General features: G+C 34.1%; 1 pseudogene; it reads right to left on the bottom strand.

The window, feature by feature from the left end:
* Positions 1-9,839: 9,839 nt before the first annotated feature.
* On the bottom strand, positions 9,840-9,958 carry LOC120608654 (uncharacterized; annotated as a pseudogene).
* Between the last annotated feature and the right edge of the window lie 607 nt (positions 9,959-10,565).

The following is a 10,565-nucleotide window of genomic DNA, read 5'->3' as shown; positions in this document are numbered from 1 at the left end:
TTAGAAGGACTCAATCCACGTGCAGAGAAATATTATAGGTTAATCTCAGCAGGATGTGTGAGAAAGAGACCTTGGAAACAGGATGGAACTTGGAGTGTCATAATTCTATTTGCAGAGACTTGATCCTTGCTTACATGGACTGATCACAGTTGCTGAAAAAAAATAACTCTGTGATATTTTCATGGATTCAGCCATATGGCACCGCCATACCTGAACCATCATTCTGTTTTCCCTTACAGGCACAGAGGAATGCAATATGGACATCCTGTCTGACTACACAGTATACAAACTCTTTACCTAATGTTGCAGATGGGTTTCATATATCCAAGGGGCTGTTTATTAATGTGGATATTTTTTCTCTCACTTATTTACATATTGCTCAGAAGCCTGCCTACAACATGGAAATGATTTGCATGCATCTCATTTCTTAGGAGTAAAGCACACTCCTACACAATAGGGCACATCATTTCAGTCATTTTGGGGTCTCCATTTCCATGTTTTGTGGAAGCGGTGCCATAAAAGCACTCTCTACATAAATCGCTTTCCACAATTTATTCAGAGTTTTGAGCAAATATAAAGAGGTGTTTAAATGCTTGGAAATAGTGGGGTGTGGTAGAGAAGCAGGACCCCTTGGGGTCTGGTGGAAGGAGTACAGTCCTTGGAATAAGACGAACTAAAGAAATACTCTGGCTTTATTATTTATCACCTTTGTAGCCTTGGAAAGTATTTAACATGTATCAACCTGGTTCCTCATCTATAAAACAGGAAAATAACATATCAGGTAAAGTTGTAAGGATTGAACATTATGTATGTATGATTAAAAATGGTGGTGGAAGGGGCATTGTTAAAAATGGTGTTGTTAAAAATTATTTAGGAATTATTATTATCTATGTTTTCTCAGGACAAAAGTACTGATGCTTCTAGAAAGTAATTATCTTTAATTATTTGTCTCTACCTCATAAGAATTCTTGACAGACATGCCCCCAGTCCCTGTGCAAGTGCTCAGCAAGTAGAAGATGCTCAATCCATGTTTGTTTAGCTATAAAAATGATTTGTTCATATGAAAAATATTTAACATACCTAAATAAGAAGATAAAAATCAAACTTTTATAGATAATCACTGGCTACTTTTCTGGCAGGAAAAGAAATGAAATATGAAAAGATGTAGATTTTTTTCACTCTTTACTTGCCTCAGCCTCTTTTGGTTTAAAAGTGGAAAACTGACACTTGGAGAACAACCAAAGAATAGAAATGTCGTTCAGTGAATTTCTTCATTTTTATATACACTTTTCTTTTAATAGAATGCTAGCCTGCTTGAGAACAGGGATCTGCCCAGTGCCTCAAACAGCGTCTAGAACATAGTAGTTGCTCAAATCTATTATCAAATAGATTTCCATCTCTTAGTATCTAATATCTAGAGAGAAGTTTATAATAACATATCTTTTTCTCTTTAACCCTAGAATTTTGATGCCCACAAATTCCAGTATTTATTTTTATTTTTAACAAAACATGTCTTCTTTTACTATTAATTCTTGCTTCTATCACTTTCTTAAACAGTTATCCAAATAATTTATCCTGCATACCTAACTTTGTTTCAATTGAAATTCTTAAACTTGTCTATTCATAGCAGCAAATTAGTGTTCCTTTTTTGTTTTGTCTATGTAGGCTCAGTCATGGTTTTTCAGGTATTCCTGTTTTGGAGCAAACCTTAGCTAGCATAGCAAGCTTTTTGGGGAGGGGGGGAAATGTATCTTAATTATTTTCTCAGGACTTGAATTTTTTTTTTTTGTTCCTATCAAATAAAATTTCCAGATGGATGGCATATCATAGAATCACATTTCCCTGCTATCTTCCACACATTGAAACACTTGATTTGCAAGCTGGAACACAACGATCTGACCATGTAACTGTCAACAGCATAACTGGGTATACACCTTATGCCTGGATCCTCTAATTTGCACATTTTTTTTCCTGACACATTCAGAAAGTCTGACTGTCTGAATCCTTCAATTCATGTTCACTTAGAAATTAGTGAAGTTTAAAAAAATACCAAACTCTAATAGAAGTAAAATGAGAATCAATAAGCAAAGTCATAGATTACTTCCAAAGCCAATTAATATCTTTTGTTGGAACTAGAGTAAAGGTCAGCATTACTTGATTTTCTTGCTCTTCTTAAACTCTTCTTATAGTAAAATTTCCAATATACATAGAGGCCACAAAATAGAGCAGAAAAGTGGATTCTAGATTCTCCTAGCCTGTGTTTTGTTTGTTTGTTTGTTTTGTTTTGTTTTGGTTGTATGACATTGGGCAAGCCATTTCACCCTTGGGTCACTGATTCCTCCATAGAAATAATGAAGAGTTTTAATAAAATAATTTTGAGATCCTTTTTATCTCTAAAATTTTTATGATCTGTGAGCCAGATAGGTCAGCTTTAAATGACTGGAAAGTCGATACAGAGTTATGTGAAATAAAGCAGGTCTTTCTATCGTAATAAGACCTTTAAGTAATAGCAAAGACATCTTAGCCTTGCTTACATTTATATGACAAAATACCAGGTCAGTGACAGCTCCTGTTCTAGATGGCATCACTCATCAGTGATACACTTTAAAACGTTTGAGTGGTTCAGTGGATAGCTCAGGATTTGTCTCTCACAATATAAGGAAAAATAACCTCTGACAAAAACAGGATCCAAAGTCTGGGTTGATGTGCTCTGGAAAATATTAAATATTTTTTTAAAAAACAGCAATATCAAATATAACAGTGATTTATGGATCATGATAGAACTGAGGCATGTGTGTGGCTTATCTATATATTCTAACATGTTGACAACAGAGCAATAATGGTGTTTAATTCAAACAATCTTTGTATGGCAGGCGGTATGTGAGAAATATTTTTGATATATTCATCATGTTTTTGTGTTCCACGATCATCTTGCAAAAGCAGGCTTGAATCCTTCCTAAATGCGTGGTCCTTTGATTTGAACTAATAGAATATTATGACTTCCTTTGTCTTCTGTTTTGTGATTTTGCCAGTAGTTGAAACAAGAAGAACAATAGAGTGTACATGAATAGAAGTGAGCCTTACAGAAGGTGTAAAGATACTGAAAGCTGACAAAAAAGGAACACTAATGAACCAAAAAAATTGGTTTAATTTCTTGAGTTAGGGATTTCTATATCTATATCTTTGTATCTTTTGTTTTTCTTTAAAAAAGGACAAATAGTTTATTCAAAGAGAATTAATTCCTTTACGAATAGCCGTATTCAATTGATTTCAACTCAAATGGAATTTATGCAATATACCTAAGAGACAAAGATAAAATGATATTTACTTGTCTTTGTGGGGAAAAGACCCCATATGAAAATAATGAGACCTCTGATACATGTGATAAAAATGTTTATTGATTTATTTATGAACACTGTTTATGTATAATGTGATTTTTGTTCTAATCCTTATTATTAGAACCTTTAGCAGAAAGTCAATTGCTACATCAAAATAATCTTTCACAGGGAATATAGTCAATAATACCGTAAAAGCTTCATACAGTGACAGATGGTTACTCGGCTCTTCGCTGTGATCATTTCATAAGGTCTATAAATGTCGAATAACTATGTTGTACACCTGAAACTAATATAATATTGTATGTCAACTATACTTTTTAAAAAATAGATCTTTCATAACATAAAAATAGCTTCCTCTAGAAATCTAGGCACTTAAATTTGTCCTAGAAGCCCTCCCAAAAGGCCTTTGTTCACCTTTCTTCAAGCTCCATGTTGCCTCCTGTTCTCAGTCAACTGGCAACTCATTCCCTTTGCTTGAGCTCTCTAGGCTGCCAATTTCCTCAGATGAAGTACTCTTTTCTCTAGAATTAACACTCTAGCCTCTTCTCCTTCAATCTATTAGTTTAAATATTTTAACATATACTGAAGTGTGAATAGATTTAGCTCTAGGGTAATTTGCATTTTTTAATGCTGCTTTTCAATGGAAAAGGATCTTTAGTTGGTGAATTTACCTGACTTTCACCTTCAGCTTCTGTTCCTTCTCTGTCGTAAACTTCTGATCCTTCCAATATAAGACCTCATTTGATTTCTTTGAATTTTCATATATGTTGAAAAATATTTCTTTACAAAAATAGTAGCTTGTGAGGGAGACGTTTTATGTTTTATGTTTCTTTCTCCTAATCTGCCGTTTCCAGTTTTGTATTTAGATATTACACTCTGCCATTACATTAAATCCCATAGTTAATGGATCCTAGGTAAGAACATTTTAGTGATTTGTTCCCGGGCACAGTGCCTAATAGAACAACCTTTACCCTCCTCTATGAGGGATGTCTGTAGGCACTTCCAAAGGAGGTGAGGGGACTCAGAATTGTAGCCCCAGTTTCTGCCCCCACTTCTGGTCTTTAGGGGTAAAGTTTCTTTCCATCCATTGAGAAACTATCTTCCCTTTTAGTGTCCAGATTTTGGATGGTGGTGGTCCCATGGCAATGAGACCAGATTCTGAGTGATACTGAGTTTTCAGCTTTACTGCACCAATACTCTGTTCTTGGAACTCCATTCCCCTAGATGAGGTGCTTGAATCTGCCTGGCAAAGCCAGTTTTTTGCCTCACTCCTGATGTTTTTTCTCTTAGGTGACTCTTTGTTTCTCTTTGTAGTCTGGCTTCTATTTTCACTCCCTTTTAGTCTATAAGACATATTAATATATGTTTAGACTCCTATTGAAGATCAGGGTCAAGTTCTTCCCCATGATATTCATGCATGGCACACAAATCTGAGGATGTGGCTGATGACTTCTGCTTACGTTTCTGTAAGCAGATGAGACTTTGTCTTACCAGTGTCAGCTCTGGCCCAAATAAATCATGTTATACCACATTTCTTCATTTGGTCAGACTAATTTATTTATTCAGAGTACAGAAGGGAAAAAGATCTCTCTCTCCACTGGTGGTCTAAATATTATATTAACCAAGCTGCCTGCTTTGTTATTGACTTGAGGAGAGTGAATGTCAGGGCATATAAGGGTTATCATGGCTCCACGTTTTTTATTATAAAGTATTAGTCACACATTCTAGACCAACAGATAAGAATAGGATGAGTGGAACTCTCGTGACTAGGGTCAGATGAGAAAAAAATGGGCAGAAACATGGTCAGTGCTAAATGAGTATGAGTTTAGAAGGAGGGAAAGAAGAACTCACAAAATTTGCAAGCTGAGTAGAATTTTGTGGCACTCTGAAGATGGAAGACAGAATTAAGAAATTCAGAAAGTTTCTCTTGAGCGTGAGTTTGGGAATGGAGAACAAAACCAGAGAGAGTTTTTTTTAAAATCATACCCCAGAGAGCTTTATTGCTATTAGGAGGTGTAAAGATGATGGCTTCACAAAGTGGGGTCCAATTATTCGAGGACTAAGAGAAACAAAGTCGGACTTGGATAGAAATGGAAGCTTCCAACAGTAACCCAGAATAGTAAGGGCAAATAAGGAAAGGGACTTTAAAGTTGAAACTGTTTATTCCTAAAGTCTACCTAATTTTCAATTATTTTCTTATTTAAAAATTTTTATACCCTGATTTATCTTCATGCTCATACAAAAGCTAGAATTTATCAGCTTGCCACATTTGGCCACTGGGCTACAGTGAATGTCATGAGAGAAAGGCAATACAAGATAGAGAAATAATTTTATGTCAAGAGGTGGGCCCTGAAAAAGGGAAGGATGACATTAGGTCTTAGAAACCAAGAAAGGAACTCAGATATTTGGGTAAAAAGAAAGATTCTAAGGCAGAAAGTATATGTACAAAGTCCCCTGTGTACATTATAGAAATTTTCTTATTAAATCTCCTATAAAATATCTTCAGAATTAATACTGTCTATATAATTGTTATGTGATATGTGAGTGTTTGTTTTAAATAACCTTCAGTGAATTTATGAATTTTCTTTTATACCCTATAATTAAATGTTGGTAAACATAGCTAAAAGGGTAATAGTGACTGCTCCCACTAAGAACAGGAAATTTCAAGATTTTAATTTACATAACCAGAGATGACCAAGTTACAGAATCTATTTGTTTAAAAATGGTTACTTTTATCTGGGCTACAAATCTAGCAAGGTTATCATATATATGTGTGTTTTCAGAGAAAAGTATTATTAAAAATTAGAAATTCTTAGATCAAGATTAATAGAAATTTCAATAAATAACATTGTTTCATAAAAGCCCTTAATTGATGAATTACTTTTTGGTGAGTGGTTCTGGATACTTTGAAGACAGAGTCTTGAGTGTTCATGAATGTTTAGTGGTGTGTCTCTGATTGATGTCTTTGTCTGATTTTATTGATTTTTCAAATCGAGGACAACAATAGTGGGAGTACTGCTAAGAGAGTGTTATAAAACTGGTACAGGTGTCTTCATTCTCCTGGAAGGTTCCATCTTAGTGTTTTTAAAGTATGAAAGTCCCCACATCATGCTGATGGGGAAACCAAAGCTCTAGCCTGATTATCTTCCACCTCAGGGTGGGCCTAGGATAGGACTACCCTGCCTGGGCTAGTGTTGTTTGTGAATTGAATGGATTCAACTAGAACTTTAAGGTAACTTCCAATTCCAACTGTATGATTCTTAACCCAATTCTTTATCAATTAATTGGGGTGGAAATGTTTAGAATATTAAATCTTCCTATCCTATACATTTATTCATTTTTATGTTATTTAATCATTAAATACTTTAGTGCTTATTTAATATTAATTTTTTATTTGTTATGTTTTAGTTTTGCTGTAGTTAGGTAGGAAAGCTAATATTGTCCCACGCTGCCAAACTCTCTCATAATTTCTAAGAGATTTTTCTGTTGACAGTCTTGTATTTCCCAGGTAGACACAGTAGCATATATCATATGCATTTGGTATCTAGAGTAGATCATTATTTAGCACTCTATCCTCTATACAACAAAATTATTATTGATAATAATCATGAAAGGAAACAAGTAACAATAATGGCCAAAAATAATCCAGATGGATTAGAAATTTTCTTAATTGAATTTTATCATGAGATACATGCCAGTTAAAATTAATATTAGAAATAATACAAATATTACAGTACTTAAAAAGAAAAAAGCTATGGGTTAATACTTTTCAATTACATTAATGCATTTTTGAAAAGGAGAATTTATATTTGTATATAGTCTGTCTTACTAATAATTAATAACCTTGCAATTTCTATTTTCAAGTCTCGACTTCCAAAAATTTGTCAATTAAACTTGGGATATTTATGCTTAATAATATAGCTAGATTTTTTTAAATCTATCTTTACTCATGCTAGATAGAAGATTTCTATTAATGTCAATTTAAACTTTTTTTTCCAGATGAAGCAGCATATATACAAATAAGAAAAGTCTTTAAAATAAGGGTAAATTTTTCAGTGACTCATTAAGATCTTATTTCTTAATATATTCCAGAAATTTTAATACTACTCAATGTCTGTTTCTTGGGGATCAATTCTGTCAGCTGCCAAATATCTCTGTGAATAAAATGTTCCTCTAAAATATCTTCATCAGAAAGTCATCTTAAATTTCTATTACATTTGGTTGAAACAGCAAAGCTTTTCTCCTTCTGCTAAAATCAGAGGAAATAGCTGAGCAATAGCAATCGTTGCCATTATTTTATCCATTGCTTTGAAATGAGTGTCCAGCTCCTGGGGAAAATGATCAAAGCATTTAAGCCCAATATCTTTTGTCTTTCTCCTGGCATTTATACAATGACAGAATTGAAATAAATCTAATTCAAGTTTCTTTATCCTTATAATCACTTTGATATTATTTTGTTTTGTTTTTAATTTACTTTTTAAATGCAGGAATATGTAGTGCCATAGGGATACTAGACACAAATAGTGCCCGAAGAACTATTCTGAACTGTTAATAACTTTCTCTCAATATAAACCCATGTAACTGTAACTGGGATGTGTATCAAGGGCTGACTCTATAACTAAAGAATTCTCCATATTGGCTTCCAGATATATTACAAATTATTAAACGGTAAATAATAAAATGAGCTAATTTGAAACACACACACACACACCAGTAACTGAGGCTGTAGTTTTAGAACTTGATCAGCACCTTTTTCCCCTGCAGAGTAGTATTTTCTAATTGACAATGTTTAGAAGTGCTGGCACATAGTAATGATAAAAACAGACTGGTTTTGCTACTGTTTTACAGCTCTCTACAGACAGCCCATTCCTTTATGTATCTGAAGACAACCACTCCCATCACTACACAGTAGCAGTGATGATGAGTATGCTTTACTAGATCCTAGCTAAAATGAAATTGTCTCTAATTTTTCCATTATGTATGTTTTCAATGGCTATTTTGTAAATAACCCATTACCAAGAAAAAGAACATTCCATTTCTAATTTACTATTTTTTAAAATCAGAAATGGGTGCTGAATTTTATGAAATAATTTTCTGTATCTATTGTGATGATTATATGTTTTTATCCTTTGACTTGTAAATATCACATTGTTTTCCAGATGTTAAAGTGTCCTTGAACTTTTGGGATAAAATCTACGTCATAATGTATTATTCTTTTATATACTACTTTTAGTAATTTGTTAGTATTTGGTTGATAAGCATTTATAAACAGTAGAGGTCTAGAGGTTGCCTTTTTGTGATTTACTCATTTTTAGTTTTAATATTTGGGCACAACATTTCATTGAATGAGTTTGAAAGATTTCCACTTTTTTGATACTCTGTAAGTATTTATGTAAGGTAGTAATAGCCTGTTTCTTGCAGGCTTGTGCCCACCCCCTTTTTTAAAAGTAGTTTTGTATTTTGTTATCTTCTGTCTATGACTGCCAGAATTAAGTTTATAATATTGCAATATTTAAACTGAGCCTATCTCAGTTTAAAATATAGATGATATAGATGTTTTATTCTCTTCAATTCCTCCCTTGGAAGCATTATATAAATTATTTTAGAGTTATCAGTTGTCTCCTCTAATAGCACCGTTTCTTTTGGTGTGGTGTTTAGTTCTTTTCTGTGTTGACTGTATTGACTTTAGTTTCTCTCTTGCTGATGGTTTTCCTCAAATGCCTGCCAATTCTTGGTTATCTCTTTTCAGGTGTTAATGAGGTTCTAGACTGAACAGTATTGGTATCTGAAACAGAGTTTCAAGATATCTGCAGACAGCAAAAAGTTGCTAATGGAATTTGAAAGCCCTTCTCATCACTTCACACTTTTCACTTCCCAGCCATGAGAACAAACAGGCCATACAACAGTTATAGTGAAGATTAGAGTGAATAAAAAAATGATCCTTTCTCCCTAGTCCAAAAATATTCATTCTTAAAGGATGAAAGTATGTAGTAGGGAACTGTCTCTAATATCTGTGTGTGATGCTGAAACTTGTACGATTAAAAAAATCTAAATTAAATTTCTTTTACTTTTTGTTCAATGGTTCAGAGATAACAGGGTTTCTAGTTGTCTTTATAAATAAATGTGGAGAAGAATTTTCTATTTAGGCTGACTGATATAGTCAAACCTAGCATCCTGGCCATGGAAAAGGAGTTAAGCAGTTTCCCAATTTTTAGCTGCTCTAGATAGAATTGTAATGAGTTTACCACAAATCTTGGTTTAATATCTTCACCTTGGGATATATAGGAGGGAATATATAAAAATTAAATAATATATAAATTATATATATATATGTGTGTGTGTGTGTGTGTGTGTGTGTGTGTGTGTGTATATATATATATATATATATATATATATATATATATATACATATATATATATTTTTAGGCGAGGCAACCCTTGGTTGACCTCACAGATTGCAAGGACCGTGTCAGTTTACAATCCCTAATTTTTTATTTCTTATGCCTACAGCACCTGGTCTTCCTAGGTGGTCTCTCATCTAAATACTAACCAGGCCAAACCCTGCTTAGCTTCCAAGATCAGACAAGATTGGGCTTGTTCAGGGTAGCATGGCCATAGACTCCATTAAATAATATTTTTAATTAAAAACAATTAGAGCAGAAATTTTCCTTGAATTCCCAGTAGAGGAATCCTCATCAGGTGGAGACATAATAGCCAGTGCTCAGAGCCCCAATCAATGCATTTAGAAAGCTGAGTGTTTCTCTGGGTTGGGTGGTAGCTTTCTCTTGTCTTTTTCTGCTGCCAGCATGAAAAGAGGCTTCTGATAGATCTGTGGTATTCACCTGGAGTTGCTGGCAAGCCATCGTTTACTCTCAAATGGCTGGGGACCTGACTTGCCGGAACATCCGCAAAGCCTCCTCTTACCCTATCATATTTGTCAATGCTTAACATTTTTGTGAGCGCCAAGGGACCAATGGTGAGGTTTCTGTCAGTGCTGCCCTGTGCTCTTGGTATCTCATAGATATATTTTGGTCAAGCAGCTATTTCAGATTTTTGTCCTAAAACTTGGACATGTGACAGTGATGGACAGTCTGGTCTATATCTCTCAAACACTGCCCTAAAACCCTTGGCTGTCTCCTGGACCCCTCACTTACCTGTTTCCTTAAGACAAATTCTTTTCCAATAAGTTCCTAGGTCCTTATTGCAAATAAACCATGGGCAGGTCTA

The sequence above is a fragment of the Pteropus medius genome, unplaced genomic scaffold, assembly GCF_902729225.1.
Source record: "Pteropus medius unplaced genomic scaffold, Ma_sr-lr_union100, whole genome shotgun sequence".
Lineage (NCBI taxonomy): Eukaryota > Metazoa > Chordata > Mammalia > Chiroptera > Pteropodidae > Pteropus > Pteropus medius.
This window is presented reverse-complemented; position numbering and strand designations above follow the sequence as displayed.